The sequence below is a fragment of the Chrysochloris asiatica genome, unplaced genomic scaffold (assembly GCF_000296735.1).
Source record: "Chrysochloris asiatica unplaced genomic scaffold, ChrAsi1.0 scaffold00007, whole genome shotgun sequence".
Taxonomy (NCBI): domain Eukaryota; kingdom Metazoa; phylum Chordata; class Mammalia; order Afrosoricida; family Chrysochloridae; genus Chrysochloris; species Chrysochloris asiatica.
The window spans coordinates 34,186,841-34,210,534 of NW_006408525.1; the positions used below are offsets into that span (position 1 = coordinate 34,186,841).

Sequence of the window (23,694 nt, forward strand, 5' to 3'; positions counted from 1 at the left end):
TCAGAAACCCTGTACACGGTCGCTGTGGGTCAGAACCGACTCGAGGACACTTAACAACAATCCCTCCATAGAAGCACCACCACCACCACCACCACAAAAGACGTTATTTAAAGAGGGTCACAATACTGGGCCTTGAGTTTGAAATCTGAGGTGCACTTATTCCCTCATTTTGTTCCAGGCAGAATTGGCATCTCCCTTTCCATCTTGAAGAATGAAAGGAGGATCTGGGCACACCCAAAGATAGACCCACCCAAGAGGGTTGACTGGCAGGCCTTAGACAAATTCTCCGATAAAGACACTTGTACTTCTATGGGGGCTGGCTAGGAGTGTTGTGGGGGTGGGAAGGAGTTATTGCAATGGAGGATTATTTGCAGGAGCTCTGGTAGCGTAGTGGTTACGAATCGGGCTGCAAACCTTAAGGTCAACGGTTCGAAACTACCAGCCGCTCTGCAGGAGAAAGATGAGGCTTTCTACTCCCGTAAAGATTTACACCCTCGGAAATCCTGTACAGGGTCACTATGGGTCGGAACCGACTCGACGGCACTTAACAACAACAACAACAGAGAGAAATGAGAGGAATTCACCTACACCGGACCATCTGCTGGGTACAAGTAGGGGCTGCTGTATGTCTTTGCTGCGGAAAGGGGAAGGTGATGTAGGAAGAGGCATGTACCAGTTAGACCCAGTACCCCAGCAGTGATTTTAGAGTTTCCTTTCTCAATAAGGGAAGTGATCAGAAAGAGGATGGCAACAATGAGTGCTAGGAAGAAATCACTCCAGGGCCAAATAATGAACTACATCGTGTAGTCCAGGTGTGGCACTCTGAGTTAATGCGCCAGACTGCAAAGTTGTTTGAATTGCAAGGTTGGCAGTTCAAGCTCACCAGCTGCTCCTCAGAAACCCTATACAGGGTCGCTATGGGTCTGAATCGACTCAACAGCACTTAACAACAACAACAATCTTGGTGTGCATGTCACACATGTAGATGACGAAGTAGGTAGCAGCCCGGGATCATCTCAACCACAGACAGTGAGGAGTAAGGTTGGTGGGTACCTGAGGATATGCTAAAGCAGATCAGAATCACCAGGCACAATATGATCTCATCAAACAGGAGATTTCCCTTTTGGGTGCGGGAGCAGTTGGTACAGACAATCCAACAGCTGGGGGCTGAGAGGCGCTCGGAGTTTGCCATGGCATGGACCGAAGTCCTTGAGGGTGCAGAGGATATACTTGCTTGCTCACAGGCTCAAGGGTGCTGCACACCCCATAGTAGTGCCCGTTGTCTGGCTGGGAAGGGGGTCCCCCAGGGCGAAGGAGGGAATGAATCACTGTGCAGAACCTAAGCGGGCAGGGTTAGAGAGCTGTCATTGTTTCTCATTTTAACCAATCTGTTAGCTTATCTTTCTCCTCATGGTTTTAATTTGCATTTCCTCAATGGACCTGGTGTGGTGCTGTAGGATAAGCTAACACAGTTGGCAGTCTAATGTGATCTCTTTCAGAGAAGTTGGTAGTGGTTAACTGGGACACCATTTAGTTCTTCTGGTCTCAGGGTCATATTCCTTTTATAGCGTTTTGTTTTTTTTCCCCCAGAGCTAAAGTTTTACATATTATATGTGATAATCCAGTTTAGCATTGGATTCATGCATTGGATATCATGTCTAAAATCTCTTTACCTCACACCAGGTTTTAAAGATTTTCTCCTATTTTTTTTTCCTACATTTTTTATAGTTTCATTTTTAGCTAGGGTGTGCAATAAAGGTATCTCTATTATTATTATTATTATTGACATAGTGTCAGGAGGGGACAGTTGCTAGAGAAGGATGTCATGCTGGGTAAGATGGAGGGTCAGAGAAAGAGAGGAAGACCCCCCAATGAGATGGATCAGCCAGGTGGCATCATTGATGGCATCAAGTGTGGCAGCAGTAGTGAGGTTGACCCAGGATCGGACATTGTTTCATTCTGCTGTGCATGGGGTCGCTATGAGTCAGTTCCGACTCGATGGCACCTGACAACAACAACAACATTATTATTATTATATATGATATCCCATTGTTTCACTGTTTTTGTTGACAAGACTTTTCTGTGTGTATGTGTTGATAGTTTCCTTGGAATTTTGTTGTATAGACAAATACGCCTTTTGAGAACATTGTTTTTAGGTGCCATTGATTAAGTTCTGACTTATTGGTGACTCTATTTACAACAGAACAAAACACTGGTCTTGAACCCTTCTCATAGTTGTTATATCTGAGCCCATTGTTGTTGCCACTGTGCCAGTCTGTCTTCCTGGAGGAATCTTCCCTTTTTGTTAACTGTCCATTTTTACCAAGCATGATGTCTTACTTCAGAGACTGGTCCTTCCCGACATGTCCAAAGTATGAGAGATGAATTCTTGCCATATATGCATCTAAGGAGCATTCAGGTTGTACTTGTTCCGGACAGATTTCAGTCTTGGTACTTTCAGTATTTTTTGGCCAACAGCATAATTCAAATGCATAGGTTCTTCTACTGTCATCCTTATTCATTATGCAACTTTCACATGCATATGAGACGATTGAAAAATACCATGACTTGCATTAGGCACTCCTTACTCCTCATAGTGCCATCTTTCTTTAGCATTTTTAAAATTAAAAGATCTTTTGCAGCAGATTTGCCTAATGCAATATGTTATATGATTTATTGACTGCTGTTTTCCATGAGCATTGATTATTCAGCTAAACAAAATGAAGTCTTTGATAACTTTTATCTTTCTCCATTTATCATGATGTTATTTATAGAGGATTTTTGTTTTCTTGACATTGAGGTGCAATCCATACTGAAGGTTGTGGTCTTTGCTCTTCATCAGTAAATATCTTAAGTCCTCTTTGTTTCCAGGAAGCGAGGTAGTGTCACCTGCATTTCACGGGTTGTTAATGAATTTTCCTTCAGTCCTGATGCTACATTCTTCTTCATATAATCCAGTTTCTCAGATCATTTGCTTAATATACAGACTGAATAAGCATGATAAAAAGATGCAACCCTGGCACATACCTTCCCTCATTTTAAGTCATGAAGTAGCCCCTTGTTCTGTTCTAATGATCACTTCTTTGCTTATGTAAGGTAGGTTTCTCATGATCACAATCAAGTGTTCTGGAATTCTCATTCTTCATAATGTCATCCATAGTTTTTATGATGTACAGTTGAATGCCTTTGCATAGTCAGTAGTTCCTGATAATAGGGGCAGCTTTATTTCTTCCTTTTCAATGCGGACTTTTAGTATGGTATTAACTAAGAGTGGTGAGAGTGGATTCTTTTTGCCTTTTTCCTTATTTTGCGGGGAATGTGGGGGTGGTGTGAGGAACAGTGGAGAAGCATTCTTTTACCTTTAAGTATGATTTTAGCTGTAGATTTTTTGTAGATGTTCTTTATAATGTTGAAGAAGTTCGCCTCTGTTTCTGGTTGTTGATGTGAAGTGCCATCGATTCAGTTATGAATCATAGTGACCTTGTATAGGGTTTCCACGGAGCAGCTGGTGAGCTTGAACCACCAAGATTGCAGTTTAAGCTGACCTTGCATTCCAGCGCATTACCCACAGTGCTACAGGTTTTATTAGGAAAGGATGTTAAATTTTGTTAAATGCTTTTTCTACATGAAGTTATATGATCATGTGATATTTTGTATGGTGGATTACACTGAATGATTTTCAAATATTGAAATGGCTTTTTATTTACAGGATAAATCCTATTTGATTTTGGCATGTTGTTATTTTTATACATTATGAGATTTGATTTGCTAATATCTTATTGATAATTTTTGTGTCTATGTTTATTAGGGGCATTGGCCTGTGTTTCTTTATGTATTGTCTTTAATGTTAGAGGTAATTTGTCCTCATAAATCGATTTGGGTAGCGTTGCTCCTTCTTATATTTTCATGAAAAGATTGTATAGAATTGATGTGATTTCTTTAATTATTTGGTAGAATTCACCGGTGAGATCATCTGGGCCTAGTAAGTTCTTTTGTATAAAGGCTTTTAATTATGAATTCAGTTTATTTAAAATTGTTGTTGTTAAGTGCAGTCAAGTCAGTTCTAATTCATAGTGACCCAATATAGGGTTTCCAAGGAGTGACTGGTGAGTTTGAACCATTGACCTTATGGTTCAAACTGACCTTGCAGGCCTGCACTTATCCTACAGTGCTGCACCAAGACTCCACTTATTTAATGTTGTTATTAAATACCATTGAATCAGTTTTGACTCATAGCGATTCTGTTTAGGGTTTCCAAGGAGCAGCTGGTGGGTTTGAGCTGCTGACCTTGTGGTTATGTGCTGTGGAGTCAGTTCCAACTCATAGTGACCCTGTACAGGGTTTACGAGGCTGTAAATCTTTACGGGAGCAGAAAGCCATGTCTTTCTTCCGCGGAACAGCTGGTAGTTTCGAACTGCTGACTGTGAGATTACCAGCCCAATTTGTAACCACTACCCTATCAGAGCTCTAGTACTTATCCTACAGTACTTAGGAATATTCATGTTTTATGTTTAAAGTTGGGTGAATTTTGGTAGTTATTAATCATTAAAAAGTGCATTTTAGAAGACCGGGTTTTGCTATTAACCAGCTGTGTTACCTTGAGAAAGATACTTTAGCTTTAAAATATCTGGTTTTCAATGTTTATCTGAAAAATTAAAGAGTTAGATTTGTTGATTTTTATTTTAAAGGGTTCTCCAGATTTTAAATCTTTAAATTCTTGTGGGGTAAGTATATATGTTCACAGTTTACATGAAAGAACTGTGAGCCTCTGCTTCATGTTTCTTCAGTCATCTGTTGAGTATTGGAGTTTACTTTAGATTCATGCTGCCTTTTAACAGATAAGTTTCATATTTTATTCCTATAAATGGATTATTTGATGACGAAAAGATAAGTTTGGAGGCAAACCTATTTATAACATATATTTACAGCATGTGAAAATTTACTTAAATAAGCTGTTTATTATGAGAAGATGTAAGACCAACCAACCATATGTCAGTTTTAATACTATACTTTTTAGAAAATAACTTCAATTCTTTAGAATTTTACAAATATTAGAAATGGCATTTGTCTTTTGGTGATTATCCTTCTGAGTCTTTTTTATTTAAAAAATCACATATTTTTGGTTACTTAATAGAGATGGTGTCTATATAAGAATTTTATGTAAAATTCATTTCTACAAAGTAACACATTGATGTGCATCCTGACCATTTATTGGGTTAAAGCAAAGTGAAAGTATCATACAGATTTGCTGCTGAGGAACCATTAAATTGCCAGCTGCAGCTGGAGGATTTTACGTAGGCACCTGTGGGTTTGAGTGCGTTCAATATACAGACTGCAGTAGGAGGCTGGCACTGACTCTGCTGACTCCAGTACACTCCTTCACTGCTGCTCTGCTGATTTCTCCACTGTCCAGAAGACAAACAAAATGGTGCAGCATGCACAGGGCTTGGGGGAAAAATAACCGTCAAAATGATCCAGAGGTGGGTTTGCTAGTGAACAGGAGAGAAAATTGTTTAACAAGATTAAAGGCTTGGCTATGGCAGGTGTCCTTAGCTGCTTTAATATTTAATTACGGCCATTTAAGAATGAAAATGTGATAGTGCTGAAATCTGCATGCCCTCTATATATTTAAAGGTTCAGGTTTATTGCATGTGTAGCATTAACAAATGAATGCATGTTAGTTTATAAACAGATTTATATTTGTACTAAGTACGTAAAATGTGTCTATATATGTTCATAAAGAGTTTATACAGGTTTTACCTTTTTCTGTTGCTCATTTGTCGCAGCTCTGCCAGTGTTTCCTTCCTTATATTGTTCATTTTATAATAGTAGAAAGTGTTAATAGAGCGTTCTCTAGTGATAAATGGAAAATCAGTAGAATGAACACTGGAGTTGGCACTTCATATTTTATTGATGACTGTAATGCAGTGTAAGTTCGCATTGCATATACTCATGGTTTAAATGACTATCTCTTTTATGAAAGCAAACTGTTTGTAAGAACGGCCATGTTGTAGACATTGAGTATGAAAATAAAGGAGAGGATGAGGAGGAAACAGGACAAGTAAAATTTTTCTGCCCTTAGTTTCTTAATCACTACTTAGCATTGACTTGAGGCACTGTCATTTTAGAAGTACAGTGTAGAAACAGTTGACCATTGAGCATAGAAAAAAACATGGTTGTGTACACCCCCCCCCTTCCGGAAGCACTTTAGTAATGTGCTGGTAGATTTTGGGTTTCTGTGGCTGCACGTTACTGGAAGCTGTCCAGTTGAGACAAGATGTGTTTACTTAAGCCACACCCAACAGATTCATTAAAAAACAAAAGAAAACAACAACAAAAAAAACCACTTTAGGGCGGCTATTCTAATTGTATGCTTATTTGCAGTCATCATCTGTGGAATGTTTTTATATTGTTAAAAGAAATAGAATTCCAGATTCACAGATTCTAGGTGAATATGTTCTTGAATATCTGAGTTGCTGTGTTTATTGGCACAGAATAGCAATAGTTAAGTTATACAGCATTAGCACTCTCAGAAAGAGAATTGTATAGTTACACTGCTAGAGTAGTAGAAGTATTTTGGTCACATAGGTAACAATGCTGCTGGTATCTTATTTTGGTCAGTTTTATAGGTATTTAGTTGGAATATGACAACCAGAATTCAGATTTTCTTGTTTTGGAAAATATTTGTTCAAAAATTTAAAATAACTTTTGTGTTCACAAAATTAAAGCCTCAGCCTGAGCTTAAATCTGTATATGATGTTTTATTCCATACCAAAGACAATGTGTATGTGATAAGAATGAGCAACTGTCTGCCACTTTGTTGAGTTACCTCCTACTTTATTGTAGACAGAAGTAATATGGATCAGCATTAGTTTTAGCAGTCTGCATAATGCTTATATGCTGTATTTTCAAAAATCTATCTTCTCGGTCAAAAGAAAAAAAAACACAGCATTCCTCATCTGTACTATATTCCCTTAATTTTATTGAATAACATACAAGAATAGCATGACATTTTTATGTGCCAAATTTAGTGGTAGTTAATTATAAATTGAGATATACTCTATCATTGGACTGTTTCTTATATCTAAAATGTTATATAACCCTGATGGAATGTTGCAGATGAAACAAAGAAAGCTCATTGGTTCCTACAGGACACACACACGCGCGCACACACAAACACACGCACACACGCACACACGCACACACGCACACACACACAATCCCCCCCAAAACCCAAACAAACAACAACAAAAAAACCCCAGACACAACCTATTACTGCTGAGTTGATTCTGACTCACAGCAGCCTAGAATTCCACTCTTTTCCTGAAGACTTCTAACTGCAGGATTAGTTCACATCTTCATAAAAACCTAAAAAGGCCTTGGAGAGGGGGAGGAGTTTGGAAGAGAAAATGAAGTTGTGAAGACACTTCTATGATACTCATCTTTGAGCATTTTCTTTTCTTGTAGGTGTTTTGTTTTGTTTCTTCAGCCTCATTTTTTTAAAACTTACTGTGACCTAGAGAGAATGTTATATTTTATCAAGTTTAAAAACTTTCTGAATAGTGTTATTTAATTAACTAGAAGAGTCTCTAAAGAGAGTTTTATGTTAGGTGGTAAGTGGGTTAGTGAATAACATAAATTCAATATATTAAATATGGATAAATGGGACTTAAGGAGGTTGAGAGAGAAGGATGTGAAGGAAAAGAGTCTTGAAGAACAGGATACTAATAGTAACTCTTTGGCCCCACCCTTCCCATCATATTAAAATTACATTAGATAGTGTGCCATCTAAGACTTCAGTGATACTTGGTGAGGGCACATTGCAATTGACATTCAAACAGCAGGACATTGCAAGTCAAAACAGGTGGAGAATCGTTAGCTGTCTGCTGGCTTTTGGAAACACCCTTGAGATGTGAGAATGATGTACATTAGCTGTTGTGTATTTATGATTCTTGGCTAGATGGTCTGCTGGAATATAGTTGGAAATTGCAGTACCAAATAGGCAATCCTTTTATGCTTTTACAGAAAATATTTGAAACATCCTAAAATGTGAGAATTCCTATATTTTAACAGTAATAGGTCAAACATCATTTTTAGAATCTAGGGAAGGGAAAAATTACTGTGAGCAGGAATAAGCATTTAAATTGAGAGTAAATTATACTGAAAGGAAGTAGAGATGCATCATAAAATGAAGCATATTTCAAGAGTAACATAAGATATATAGATGCATTCTGATTTTAAAAAAGCCAACCATTTCTTGTAGATTCTGTTAAAGTGCATGTTTTTAAAATTACCCGATATGCTAATAGAGTCAGACTGAACGAAGCTGGCTGCTAGTGTTACAAGCAGAAAACAAAATGGCTGGCAAGGATTAGTACTGTAAATTTTCAATAGAGAGCTGGATGCAATTAAGATATCCTTTGTTGAAGGAGAAGGTTACAAAATAAAATGATGAGGTTATTATAGGAGATTTTTTAGATAGGAGGTTAAATATTTTATTACAGACAAACTATAATACTCTATCACAGTATAAAAACAAAAGGTTTTATGCTATAAATAGAGAGTAACACATTTCGTAGTAAGCTATACAACACATATTCATTTAGTCATCATTGTCTTGTAATTCCATGATGCAGGTAGTCTCTGAGGTTTTTTGTTTTTTTGTTTTTTGTTTTTAACGAATCTTTAAGATTAACAGTGTGGTTATGGATCAAAGAAATAAAAAATGAATGTTATGTTCTTGGAATGGAGGGATTTAGAGATAAATTCCTGGGAGTATTATTTATTTATGAATCTTAGATTAGCATACATTAAGGATGGGAACAATTAAATTTTAGAGTGAAAGTATCATTTAGAAAATGACAATATCCATAAATTTCTATTTTATAAACTATTTTCGCTGTATAAATATAAGCCTTTTCCATTGATTTTAATAATTGTAAAAAGATTAAGTGACTTTAAAATTGTTAGTAGGTTTGGATAGATTGAGAAATCTTCCAAAGTTTCCAGAATTGTTAATTACTTAAATATGTTAAAGTGTATTAACTCGCATATCTTTCTTTCTAAGAGAATGTCCATGTACTCTCTTGAGTGGGAAGCAGTGTAAATTTGTCATCATCAGTTCTCCAGTTTATATATAGTTCAATGCCCTGCCACTTAGTAGAGACCCAGTAACTCTTTCTTGATTGACTGACTAATAATACCAGATACTTGTGTATGTGTGTATATACACATAACATACAAATACATACATACATTAATACTCACATGCCTGCACAAGTACACACATAATTATAGTAAATTAATTTTTATAACCTTATGGAATAAATGGTATTCTTTACTCTTTTAATATATGGGAGAAACCAAGGCAGCGAGAAAGAGGTTGACTGACTTGAAAGTATCATAGGGAGTGTGGAGTAGTGAGAATTTGTACTTGTGTGATTCTAAACTCTTTCATTATATTTTATGTCAGTAACTGAAAATGAAGCTGTATTCTTATTCAACAACATTTTTGTTCCCAAGAGTGAACATTGTGTACATATACTGTCAGAAAGTATCCAGTAAGGAAAATCTTTCTGCTGCATCTCTTTTTAAGTTGCGTTAATTGATCCTTTGCTTTCTAAAATCTTTTTTCTATCATTTAGCTACATAGCTGATGGTCTATATCATCATCAACTAATGTAGATGTACCTTTCTAAAAAGCTCTTCAAAGGCCCATAGCAAGTGTAATCAGGAAGCAGTTGGCTTTCTCTACTCCCCTAAAATGGCTGCCAACCATAAATCAGTCGTTAAATCCTGTTGATTACAGCTTCTGAATATTTCTCAAATTTGCTCTTTTTCCTCTGCCATTCTCACTTCCTTATTTTAGGACTATTTTATCTCATTTAAATTACTACCAGATCTTCCAAAATGTTCTGTGCCTCCAGTCTCAGTGACATCTAGTCCGTTCTCTATTCTGCTGACTGTTAAAAAGTGTGGTGTGGCTCTTTACTGGTTCTCATTGCTATAGCCATATTCTGACACAGATGCACACAGACAGAGATAACACACGTACCACACAGATGTAAAATTTAGTGAACAGCAAACAAGAAATTGATTTCTGGATCTCCTTTACCAGAAACAAAAAACCCCAATATAAGTACTTCCATAAATAATATTTATGTTTGTATTCACCTAAGTCGTATCATTCTCTCAATATCACTTAACAACGTGTATGATTTATGCTTTAGCTTTTTTTTGTTTTTTGCTGTTGCTGTGTATATGGACCTAATATTTCTTTTATGTATTATACAGTGTTTCATTTTATGAACACATTTATCTACTTCCCTCTAACCGATATTTAGGCTTATTTCACTTTGAGGGATGTGTGGGTATGGCTATGACAAATAACACTACAGTGAATATCAACATTGTTTCTAGGGACTACACCTAGAAGTGTAATTGTCAGGTTTTAGGTTATAGTTAGGGTGTTGAAGGAGAATATTGAAAGTGCCATGGGCTGCCAAAAGAAACAACAGATCTGTGTTGGAAGAAGTGCAGTCAGAGGCCAAGATGGCCAAACTTCATCTCTCATACTTCTGACATACTGTCAGGAGGGACCAGTTGCTGGAGTGGAGAAGGACATCATGTTTGGTAAAGTAGAGGGTCAGAGAAAAAGAGGAAGACCCCCTCAACGAGATGGATTGGCCAAGTGGCAGCATTGATGGACTCAATCAAGCATGACAACGGTAGTGAGGTTGGCCCAGGATCAGGCAGTGTTTCGTTCTGCTGTGCATAAGGTTGCTATGAGTTGGTACCAACTCGATGGCACCTAACAACAACAAGTTATGTTTGATTTTACTGGGTACTTGCTTTCTTATGCCACTGTCTTTACTTTCAGCAAGTAATGCTGTGTCATCTGTACAGTATAGGTTTTTAATCAATCTTCCTCCAGTCCCACATTCTTCTGCATTTATCACAGTTTCTCAGATTATTTGTTCAGCATATAGATTGAATACATAAGGTAAAAAATAAAACTGTAACACACACCTTTTCCAATTTTAAACAATTCGGTATCCCCTTGTTCTGTTGGAATGACTTCTACTAGTTGGTCTATATACAGTTACATATGAGCACAAGTAAGTGTTCTAGAATTTCTGTTCTTTGAGATGTTATTCACGATCTACACAATCAAATGCCTTCACATAGTTGATTGTTGTTGTTAGGTGCCATCGAGTCGGTACCGACCCGTAGTGACCGTATACACAGCAGAACGAAACACTGCCTGATCCTGGGCCAACTTCACTACTCTTGCCACACTTGAGTCCACTAATACTGCTACTTGGCCAATCCATCTCGTTGGGGGTCTTCCTCTTTTTCTGTGACCCTCCACCTTACCAAACATGATATCCTTCTCCAGTGACTGGTCCTTTCTGACAATATGTCCGAAGTATGAGCGACAAAGTTTGGCATCTTGGCCTCCAAGGAGGAGCACTCTGGCTGCACTTCTTCCAAAACAGATCTTTTGGTTCTTTTGGCAGCCCATGGCACTTTCAATATTCTCCTCCAACACCATAACTCAAAAACACCAATTCTTCTATGGTCTTCCTTATACACTGTCCAGCTTTCACATGCATATGAGGTTATTGAAAATACCATGGCTTCTGTCAGGCGCATCTTATTTTTCAAGCTGACATCTTTGTTCTTCAACACTTTAAAAAGTTCTGTGCAGCAGATTTACCTAATGCAGTATGTTGTTAGATTTCTTGACTGCTGCTTCCATGAGTGTTGATAGTTGATCCAAGAAGAATGAAGTCCTTGACAACTTCAATCTTTTCTCCATTGATAAGAATGTTGTTTATTGATCCAGTGGTGAGGATTTTTGTTTTCTTGGCATTGAGATGTAATCCACACCGAAGGCTGTGCTCTTTGATCTTCATCTGTAAATGTTTTAAGTCCTCTTCACTTTAAGCAAGCAAGGTTATATCATCTGCAAATCTCAGGTTGTTAATGAGTCTTCCTCCAATTCTGATGCCACGTTTTTATTCATAGGACCCAGCTTCTTGTATTATTTGCTCAGCATACAGGTTGAATAAGTATGGTGAAAGAATACAACCTTGTCGCACACTTTTCTTAATTTCAAAACATTCAGCGTTCCCGTGTTCTGTTTGATAAAACACAGGTATCCATCCTTCTGATGAAGGTAAAAGACTATAGCCTACTGTATGGATTATGACTAAGAAAATGAAAATCCTTACACCTGCACTAATGAACAACATCATGTTATGATTGATGGTGAATAAATTAAAATGATCAAATATTTCATTCTTCTTGGCTCAATAATAAATGCACATGAAAGTAACAACCAAATGACCTATTGCATTGGTAGAATTTGCTACCAGTAAAAAACAAAAACTCTTTAAAGTGTTAGAAAGCAAAGATATCACTTTGATAACTAAGATGGATCTGACACAAGTCATTGTAATTTCAATCACTTCTTGTGCATGTGAAAGCTAGATGAAAAAGAAAGCCAAAAGAATTGACGTATTAAGATTGCTGTGTTACTGCAGAATATTGAATGTATCATGAACTGCCAGAGAACACATCTCTCTTGGAGGAAGTATGGCCAGAATATTCCTGTCTCATTTACTGTGGATAAATTATTGTTAGGTGCTGTTGAACTGGTCCCACCTGATAACACCTGGTCCCACCTGATAACAGGTCCACAGTAGGTAAGACAAAGTCTTGCCATCCTCACTTCTAAGGAGCATTCTAGCTGTACACCTTCCAAGACAGATTTCTTCCTTCCTCCAGCAGCCCATGGAATGGGCACAAATATGGATCTCTTCAATCAGTTGGCCTGGTAACTATCTTCCACAAATTCTTAGCATAGACTAGTGAGTGCTTCAAGCACTATATCCGTTTGTTGTAATATTTCAGTTGGTATTCCACCAGCTCCTGTGACCTTGTTTATCACCATTGTCTTCAATACAGCTTGGACTTCTTTTTTAATGTTATTGGTTCCTGGTCATATGCTACTTCCTGCAATGGTTGAATATTGATAAGTTCTTTTTGATACAGTGACTTTGTGTATTTCTTCTGATGTTTCCTGTATTGCTCAATATTTTGTCCATGGAATCCTTCAGTATTGTAACTTGAGACTAGATTTTTTTTTCTCTCAAGTTCTTTCAGCTTGAGAAATTCTGAACATGTTCTTCCCTTCTGGTTTTCAGGTCTTTGCACATTTCATTGTAATACTTTACTTTATCTTCTCGAGCTGCCCTTTGAAATTTTCTGTTACAGTTATTTTGCTCCATAATTTCTTCCATTCATTTTAGATACTCTCTGTTCAAGAGCAAGGTTCAGTGTCTCTTTTGACATTCACATTATTTTTGTTGTTGTTGAATATATCATGGACTGCAAAAGAATCTATCTTAAAGAAGTACAGTCAGCATATTCCTTAGAAATGAGGATGGCAAGATTTTGTCTTGCTTTCTTTGGAAATATCATTAGGAGTGATCCAGTTATTAGAGAAAGACATTGTGTTTGGCAAAGTAGAGGGTCAAAAGGGGTGTGCTCAACAAGATGAACTGATACACTGGCTGCAGCAATGGGCTCAAACCTAACAATTATGAGGATGGTGCAGGACTTTATTTACAGTGTTTGATTCTGTTATATAGGACCACTATGAATCAGAGCTGACTGGATGATACCTAATAACAATCTGCATAGTTACTCGTCTCAACGGTTTTTGAATGTATGTTTTGATACTCCTTGCCAGTGTTTTATATTGTCAGACTTTATTATTCCCAGTATAACAGGTGAAAGGTGATATTTTAAATTTAATTTCTATTTCCCATACTTTTTGTGAAGTTCAACACCCTTTCATATATTTATTGGTCTTTCAGATATTCTCTTTTGTTAGTAGCTTCTTTGTATCCTTTATATCTTATTTTATTGGGTTATTTTTCTTTTTCTTACTGATTTATAGGCATTCTTTATATATTCCAGACAGGGTTTGGCAAACTGCATTCTGCAGGCTGCAGGACATATCTAGCCTGCTGTCTGTTTTTTGTGGTTTTTTTTTTTTTGCTGTCTGTTTTTGTATCACTTGTGAACTAAGGATTGTTTTTGTATTTATCTTAATGATTGTGGAGGAAAAATAATAAAAATTTACAGGATGTGAAAATTATATAAAATTCAAAGTTTACCATCCATAAATTAAAACTTTATTGAAAGACAGCCCACACATGCACTTACATATTATGTATGACTGCTTTTGCCCTACAGTGTAGAGTTGAATAGTTGTAACAAAGACCATATGGACGACAAAACCTATTTACTCTCTTTTCCGAAAAAGCTTGCAGACCCTTATATATATATATATATATATATATATATATATATATATATATTTGTTTTATAAGATCAAAGCTTCAAACTTCTGTTTAATAGAAATTTAAAATTTTGCTCCATTTTAAATTATTTTCTAGATGTTGTTTCAGAAACCTTTCCTATCTCAGAGACCTTAAATATATTTTCCTGAAATAGTTTTAAAGTTTTGTTCTTTACTTTCTGATTTTAAATACATTTAGAGTTCTTGATGAGGAGAATGTGGTACTAGAAGGGGATCTAAATACTTTTTACTCTTGGAAAACACAGGTTTCCCCATCTCATTTGTTGTTGAGTAGACTTTTCTTGCACCAGACATTTAAAATGCAAATTTTCTCATGTGTAAAGTTTATTTATGTGTTGTATTTTCTGGGTTCTTTATATCATTCTTTCTTTCTCCTTTGACTAAATATTTTTACATTCCATTTGGTTCTGTTATCCAACTGTATTCAATTTTACTAGTTTTTTAGGAGAAGAATTAAAATGTAATAATACTGCAGTAAGAACCTGACAAGGAACCCTGGTGATGCATGGTTAAAGTACTTGGCTGCTAACAGAACTCAACCACATGCTTTGCAGAAGAAAGATGCAGCGGTCTGGTTCCCTAAATATTAGAGCACTGGAAATACTGTGGGGCAGTGAACTCGGTCCTGTAGGGTTCCTATGAGTTGGAATTGACTTGATGGGTTAACAAGGGAACTAATGATAAGTTTGTTGCTGTTAAGTGCCGTCAAGACCGTGCCAACTCAGCGACCCTGTGTAGAGTGTCCAGGGAGTGGTTGGTGAGTTTGAACCACCAACTTGACAGGTCTGATCAACCTGCCGTCTAGTGCTTAACCTACAGCACCACACCAGGACTCCAATGATAAATTCAGGATACAAAATACAGTTTTTGAGTTTTGTATATTATATATGCTGAGGTCGTGTTGTTTACTTTCATAGCATTTTTTCTTAAAATATTTTAAAACAAATTTTTGTTTTATCATCATAATTAGTAATTACAGAAAAGGTTATGTGTCCACAAATACAAGATTTTATACTAGATAAAGGAGCTCTGGTAGCATAGTGGTTACGAATTGGGCTGTGAACTGCAAGGTCAGCAGTTTGAAACTGCCAGGTATTTTGCGGGAGAAAGATGAGGCTTTCTGCTCCCGTGAAGATTTGCAGCCTTGGAAACCCTGTTACAGGGTCGCTATGGGTCGGACCCGACTCGATGGCACTTAACAACAACAACAATAGCATAAATAATCACCCCACTATTGAGTCAATTCCAACCTCATAACAGTTTTTTTTGTTTGTTTTTGAATTTTTTTTCAGCTTTTTATTGTGAAGTGCGTGAAGATTTACAGAGCTGATCATCAGTTTTACAGTCAATAAATCATATACTTTGCTTCACTACAATTATTGCAATCCCCTCCGTGTACCAACACTTAACAGTATTTTACCTCTGTTCACTATTGCATTCCTCCTTGAGTCTCCCCCACCTTAGTCTTTCCTCCATTAGCCTCCCTCTTATTGTATATTGCCTGCCTTGTCATTCATGTTAACATGTGTCTACCCTCTAGCCCATGAATAATTTTCTCTCCTCCCACAACCATCATAGATTGTTTATTTTATATATAAAAAACCTTTTTCTTAAGTTTTTATAACATTAGTCTCATACAATAATTGTCCTTTTATGATTGACTAATTTCACTCAGCATAAGGTTTTTCAGGTTCATCCATGTTGCGAGGTATTTTGCAGATTCATCGTTAGTCTTCAACGTTTTGTATTATTTCATTGTGTTGTAGCACTGTGGGTTAATGTGCTGGACTGCACAGTTGTTTGAATTGCAACATCCGTGGTTTAAACTCACCAACCTCTCCTCGGAAATCGTATCCAGGGTTGCTGTGAGTGCTGGGTGCTGCTGCCATGTACACCCCCAGTGTCAGGTTGTTGTCTGCTCCTGTTGGTTCTCAGTTCAAAGAATACCCTTTAGTATTTTTTGTACAGTTGTTGTGGTTAGTATCAATTCCTTTAATTTCTGTTTATCTGAAAATGCCCCAATATTGCATTTGTATTTGAGGTACAGCTTTGCTGGGTATATGATTCATTGTTGACAGCTGTTTCTTTCAGAGTTTTGTATATGCCATCCCATTGCCTTCTTCCCTGAATGGTTTCTGCTGAGAAAGCAGAGCTTAGTCTTATAAGTTCTCCTGTAACTTTTCGTTATTCCTAAACTGTTTTCAGGATTCTTGTCCTTGGTTTTGGAAAGTTTCACATAAGTCTTGTTGATTTTCTTTTGAGACTTACCCCTTTTTTCATCCATTCAGCTGGTTATGAAGGTATCTGCTAGTCTAATGCTGGCCTAGAGACTCTGAGTTCTCTAGATTTGGAACAGAGACTGCCTGAATTCTGGCTCCAAGGTGCCACAACGGGCATCCTCCTCACGTTAGTTCAAACTGTGTGGCTCTGAACTCTCTGAGAGCAAGGCCTACACCAGGGTAGGTGAGTGTGAGGGCTGGCCTCACTTCTGTTATCCAGTGGAGTGTGGGGAATAAGAAGGAATCTCACTGGTGTTTGTATGTTGATTTTGTATCCTGCCACTTTGCCAAATCTATAAATGAGTTCCAATCATTTTTTTGCAGAGTGTTTAGGATTATCTTTGTATAGAATCATATCAACTAGCGATAGAGTTTTACTTTTTTTTGCCAGTTTGTATACCTTTAATTTCCCATTCTTGCCTCATTGCTTCGGCTAAGTTCTTCTAACACAATATTGAAAAGAGTGATGATAAATGGCATTTTTGTCTGGTTCCTGTTCACAGAGGGAATGACTAGTTTCTCTGTGTTCAAAATAATGTTGTTTGTTGGTTTTGTATACATGCCCTATGTTGATGAATTCCCTTTTCCTATTTTGTTGAATGTTTTATCAGGAACGAGTGTTAGATTTAGTCAGATGTCTTTTCTGCATAAATTGAAATGATCATGTGATTTTTTTTACTTTGTTTCATTTATGTGCTTGATTACTAAATTGTTTTTCTAATATGGAACCATTCTTGCATACCTGGTATGAATCCTAGTTGATTATGATGTATTATATTTTTTATATATTGTTAGATTTTATTGGGTACAATTTTTTCATGAGGGATATTGGTCTATAATTTTTTTAATTTTTTTTTTTTTAAGTCATGTCTTTGCCTGGTTTTGGTGTTAGGGTTATGCTTGCTTCATAAAATTATTTCAGGAATTTTCCTTCCTTTTCTTCATTCTGGAATAGTTTTGAGTAGAATTGTTGTCAGCTCCTTTTTGAATGTTTGGTAGAAGTCACCAGTAAAGCCATGTGGGCCTGGACTTTTGTTTTAGTTAGGAGTTTGTTGATAACTTGATCAATTTCAGCTTCTGGTGTAGGCCTGTTCAAGTTTTCTACTTCAGTCGGTTAGTTTAGGAAGGTTATGTATTTCCAGAAATTTGTCCATTTCTTTGAGATTTTCAAATTTGTTGGAGTACAATTCTTTATGGTATTCTGTAATTAAGTTTTTTATTTCTGTTGTAATATCCATATCACTCTTACTTTTTGTTTCTTCTCCTTTTGTTAGATTTGCCAGTGGTTTGTTGACTTTATTAACTCTTTCAAAGAACCAACTTGTTGTATTGTTGATTCTATTATTTCTCTGTATTACATTTCATTTATTTCTATTCTAACCTTTATTATTTCTTTCTTCTGGTAACAGCAGGCTTACTTTGCTGCTCTTTTCTAATTGTTGGAGATAATAGGTTAAGAAGTTGATTGGAGTTCTTTTTGGATATGTGCATTTATTGATAAAAACTGCCTTCTAAGCACTGCTTTTCCTATGCCCAAAAGGTTTTTGGAATGCTGTGTTTTCATTCTTGTTCAAATCTAGGAATTTTTTTTTTCTCCAAATCTAGGAATTTTTATTTTTTATTTGTTGTATTATTCTGTAGCTTTTAAACAGGGTGTCATTCAAATTCTATGTATCCGATATTTTTCTTTGATCTGCCTATTGTCAGTTTCTAATTTTAAAGCATTGTGATTTGAGAAGATGCTGTGTAGCACTTTGATGTCTTTACATTTATTGAGGTTTGCTTTGTGGCTTAGCATATGGTCTAGTCTGGAGAAGGTTCAGTGTGCACTGAAAAAGAATGCATATTGTGTTGCTGTTGGGTTGACTGCTCTGTAGATTTCTATGTGGTTAAGATGATTGATTGTGTTGTTTAGTGCTTTTGTGTCTTTGAGTTGAGTTTCTATCTAGTTGTTCAGTCCTTCGTCTTCAGTGGTGTATTAAATCTCCTATTATTGCAGAGTTGTCTATTCAGTTTTATTAGAGTTTGATTTATGTATATTGAGGTTCTTTCATTGGACACATAGATATTTATTGTGGTTATGTCCTTTTGTTCAGTTGACTCCTTATCATGATAATGTGTCCGTTTTGTCCTTTTATACTGGCTTTTGCCTTAAAAGTCTGTTTTCCAGTGATTAAAATTGCCGCTTCTACTTGTTTTGGGTTGCTGTTATCTTAATTTTTTTTCCCATTCTTTGATTTTTAGTCTTATTTCTGTCTTTGTGTGTAAGAGATCTGTCTTAATAGACAGCATATTGAAAGGTCATGTTTTCTTTTTCATTCTGCTACTCTCTGTCTTTTGACTTATGCATTTAATCCATTGCATTCAGTGTAATTATTGATAGATATGAACTGATTGGCATTAATTTGGTGGGTTTTGTGTGTGTGTGTGTGTGAGCGAGAGAGAGAGAGAGAGAGAGAGAGAGAGAGAGAGAGAGAGAGAGAGAGAAAGAAAGAGGTGGTACTGGTTTCTTTGTTCTACGTAATTTTCTGTGCTGTGGGTTTTCTTTTTCATTTTCATTTCTGTTGTATTAGTGATTGCTAAATCTGTTACATTAATGATTGCTAAATCTTCCTGATTTTCCTCTTTGTATTCATTTTCTTTGAAGTTACTCTGTGATTTATTACTTTTTCCCTATTCATCTTGAAATCTACTTGACATCTTCTCCAATTGGAAGTTCTGTATCTACATGGTTCTGTCTTTTTGCTTTATAATTGACTTAATAAATTGATATCACTGGTTTCCTATTTTCATTCTGGTAGGTTTGTTTTACTTTAAATATTTCTTTTATCAGATTCAGTTCTGGGTGGTGGTGTCATGTATGTTAATCTCAATTTGTTGTCTGCCTATTTGGATTATCAGTCCAAAGAAAAATGCTGCATATTACAAATTCCTTTACTTTGTTTTACTTTGTTTTTCAGGAAATGTCCTGACTTCACCTTTGTATTTGAGGGATGGCCCTACTGGTTATATGATTCTTGGTCTACAATTTTTTTCCTTTCAGAGCTTTGTATATGTAATTCCATTGTCTTCTTGCCTCCATGTTTTCTGCTGAGTAATCACAACTTAATCTTAATTTCTCCTTGGTAGGTAACTTTTCGTTATTTCTGAGCTGGTCTCAGGATAGTTTCCTTGTGTTTAGTTTTGGAAAGTTTGATTATGGATATGTATTGATGATTTTCTTTTGAGATCTAGCCTGTTTGGGGTTTGTTAAGTTTCTTGTATGCTTATCTTGATTATCTTTCATGAAATTAGGGAAGTTTTCTTCCAAGAACTCTTTTATGATTTTCTCTGTGTTTTGTTTTTTGTTTCTTTGTTTCTTTCTTTCTGTTCTAGAATTCTGATCACCTATAGTTATTCCTCTTCCTGGGGTCCCACGTGTCTCTTAGGCTTTCTTCTCATGTTTTCATTCTTTTTCTTCAAGCTTACCAATGCAGGCTTACATTGCTTCAAATCTATTCCTTTGTCCTTGGAATATATTGTCTGTTCCTTAAATCTCAATATTAGTCTTCTGGATTTCTAATTGTTACCTAATTTGCATTTATTTTGTCTGATCTTATAGTGTTTTATTGAATTCTTCTAAAGTTTATTTCTGTGTTCTCTTTGCTATCCTCAATCTTTTTGTCAATTCTTTTAAAGTACCTAAATATCATTCTCTTGAATTATTTTTCAATTAGTTCCATTACCTTTTTCCCTCAGAAATGTTTTCTAGCTCTGCATCTCCGTTGTTTGTTAGAGCTGTTCTCTTGTTTTTGTGTGTGTGTGTGTGTGTGAGCTAAAATTGTTTATTACCTCAAGAGCATTATGGCATTGCATGTTTGTATTTCATTGATGAGTGTATGTTAATATGGTCTAAGGGTACACCCAGTTTAGCATGGGCTTGGCTAGTTTTGGCTACTATATGTCATTGATCAGATGGTATAAGAAATGGTATTGCTATGCTTATAGATAGGAAGGTTGGACATTTTGAAAATGTCAGCATTGCTCTAAGCAATCTATAAATATAACAGAATCCCAATCCAGATTCCAGCATCATTCTTTAGAGAGATGGAAAAAATGATCACTTTACATGGAAAGGAAGAGACCCTGGATAAGCAAAGCTTCGCTTAAGTAGAAGAGCAACGTTGGAGGCCTCTCACTCCCTGATCTCAAATTTTGCTGCACTGCCACAGTGGTCAAACAGCCTGGTACTGATACAGTGAAAGATATATAGATCAATGAAAGAGAATTGAAAAGCTAGAAGTTCATCAATTCATATACAGTTAGCTGATCTTTGATCAAAGGTCAAAACACATTAAATGGGGGAAGAAATTGTCTCTTAAATAAATGGTGCTGGCAAAACTGGAAATCCATTTGCAAAAGAAGACCCATATCTTGCAAACAAGACCCATATCTCACACCATATACAAAACCAAACTCAATGTAGATTTGTTGTTGTTGTTGTTAAGTTCTGTCGAGTCAGTTCCAACCCATAGTGACCCTGTATAGAGTTTCTGAGGAGCAGCTGGTGAGCTTGAACAGCCGACTTTGCAGTTCAAACGGCTTTGCAGTCTGGCACGTTAACCCACAGCACCACACCAGGACTCCCAGTGTAGATTACAGACCTAAATATAAAAACCAGAACTATGGAGTCCTGGTGTGGCGCTATGGGCTAATGCGTCAGACTGCAAAGTCATTTGAACTACAAGGTTGGTGGTTCAAGCTCAACAGCTGTTCCTTGGAGAAACCTTATACAGGGTCACTATGGGTTGGAATCGACTCAACGGCACTTAACAACAAAGACAAGAAGATCATCAATGAAAAAAATATGGACTCTAATACACAGCACAAATATACTATCAAACATTACTAAAAACACACAAACAGCAGAAGACAAAATAGATGGCTTTGACCTCCTGAAATGGCACTGGGAGTTAATGTGATGGACTGCTGGTTGGTTTGAACTGCGAGTTTGGCAGTTCAAGCTCACCAGCTGCTCCTTGGAAACGCTATACAGTTTAGTTATGAGTCAGAACTGACTCTACGGCACTTAGCAACAGCAACATATACATCAAAAGATTTTGCCAAAAGAGTAAAAAGGGAGCCAACAGACAGGGAAAAAATTTTTGCAGTGACATACCAGACAAGGGGCTAATTTCTAAAATTTATAGAAAGACAGAAAGATGAGGTTTTCTGCTCCCTTAAAAATTTACAGCCTTGGAAACCCCTTACCGGGTTGCTATGAGTTGGAGTCAACTCTACAGCATATAACAACAACAACAACATAAACACCTCTACATGAAAACAACAAGTAACTCAATTAAAAAAATGGGCACAAGACATGAGCAGACACTTCACCAACAAAAGCATTCAGGAAGCCAACAAACATATGAAGAAATATTAATGGTCCTTAGCCATTGTTGTTAAGTGCCGTCGAGTCTATCCCGACCCATAACCCTGTGTAGGGTTTCTGAGGAGCAGCTGGTGAGCATTAACCATTAGAGAGATAAAAATCTAAACAACAACGAGATATCTCACCCCAGAATTAATAGCAAAGTTAAAAAATAAAAGAAAATAACAAATGCTAGTGAGGGTTTAGAGAGACTGGGACCCTCCTACATTGCTGGTGGGACTGTAAAATATGTCAACCACTGTAGAAAACAGTATGGTACTTTTTCAGAAAATTCAAAGTAGAAATACTGTGTGACCTAGCAATCTGTCCACTTGGTATCTATCCACAAGAACTATGAGCTAGGACATAAGTAGGTATATTTACACCAATGCTCATTGCAGCACGGTTCAAAATACAAAAGGTAGAGCAGCCTAAATGTCCATCAATGGAAGAGTAGATAAACAAATTTTGCTACACAACACACAGTGGAATATTATGCAACACTGAAGAGTAATGATGAGTCTAAGAAACACCTCATAACATGGATGAACCTGGAGGATGTTGTTTTAAGTACTATAGAACCAAAATAGCACAGCTCCCAATCACACAGGCCCAAACTCCTAGAGAGCAGGTTCTGTGCTGGCGTTGAATGAGGGTGGGAGCCAGCCATACCTCTGGTCATCGGGAGAGTGTAGGGAAAAAGAAGGAATTTCCTGTGTGAATCTGCTCTGCGAGGCTATCTTTTGTCCCAAAGCTGCTTACTAAAGTTCAAGATAGTTGTGCCATGTCTTTCCAGTTGTTCACCAGCCTTTCTCCTTTTCTCACCATCCCTGCTCATCTTCTCATCCAAGTAAGCACTGAGTCTACTTCTAAAGTTCAGAGTTCCTTCATTTTCATCTGTGTTTCATTCAGTCTCTTGTGTCTTTGTTGTAGTATGTCTTCCTAGTCCACCATCTTGCCAAAAGTCTCAAGATTATAGTCATTAATTTTCATCATTAAATGTTTTCAGCAAGCAAGATTGTAGTAACTGTGTAACTTTAATCTTAATGATTAAAGGAATATTACATCTAAGTAATCTATAGTTATAATCCTGGGGTGGCTCTGTAGAATAAATGCAAGAGACTGCTAAATGTAAGACTGACGATTCAAACCCATCAACTACTCCTTGGAAACCGCATCTATACAGGGTCATTATGAGTCAGAATTGACTGGACAGCATTTAACAACAGCAACATGGATATATTTATTACATTATTCTAGGATTAACATTGATAATAAGCATTACTAAGTCTGCTATATAGTCTAATAAGGAGGAGGTGTGACAATGTACCACACTGGGTATAAACCAACCTTTGTGATACAACTGACCCTTGGTTTATGTTCCTAGTGCTTTCTTTTGCATTTCTTTTTTTTTTTTAATTTAAGGTTTTTATTGTGGATTGAGTGAAAGTTTACAAGGGCACATCATCAGTTTCACATCAACAATTCACATAAGTTGTTTCATTACATTGATTATAATCCCGTCCATATACCATCAGTTAAAAGTATTTCTCTCTATCCACTTTAGCTTTTTAAAAAACACACAAACAAAAAACCCCACTCATGTATAT

General features: G+C 36.6%; 1 protein-coding gene and 1 pseudogene across 1 annotated transcript in view; one reads left to right on the forward strand and one right to left on the reverse strand.

Moving 5' to 3' along the window:
- TANC2 (tetratricopeptide repeat, ankyrin repeat and coiled-coil containing 2) overlaps positions 1-23,694 on the forward strand; it is a 401,543-nt gene that overhangs the window by 39,389 nt on the left and 338,460 nt on the right. The gene's annotated exons all lie outside the window — the stretch shown is intronic.
- On the reverse strand, positions 581-1,192 carry LOC102826556 (annotated as a pseudogene).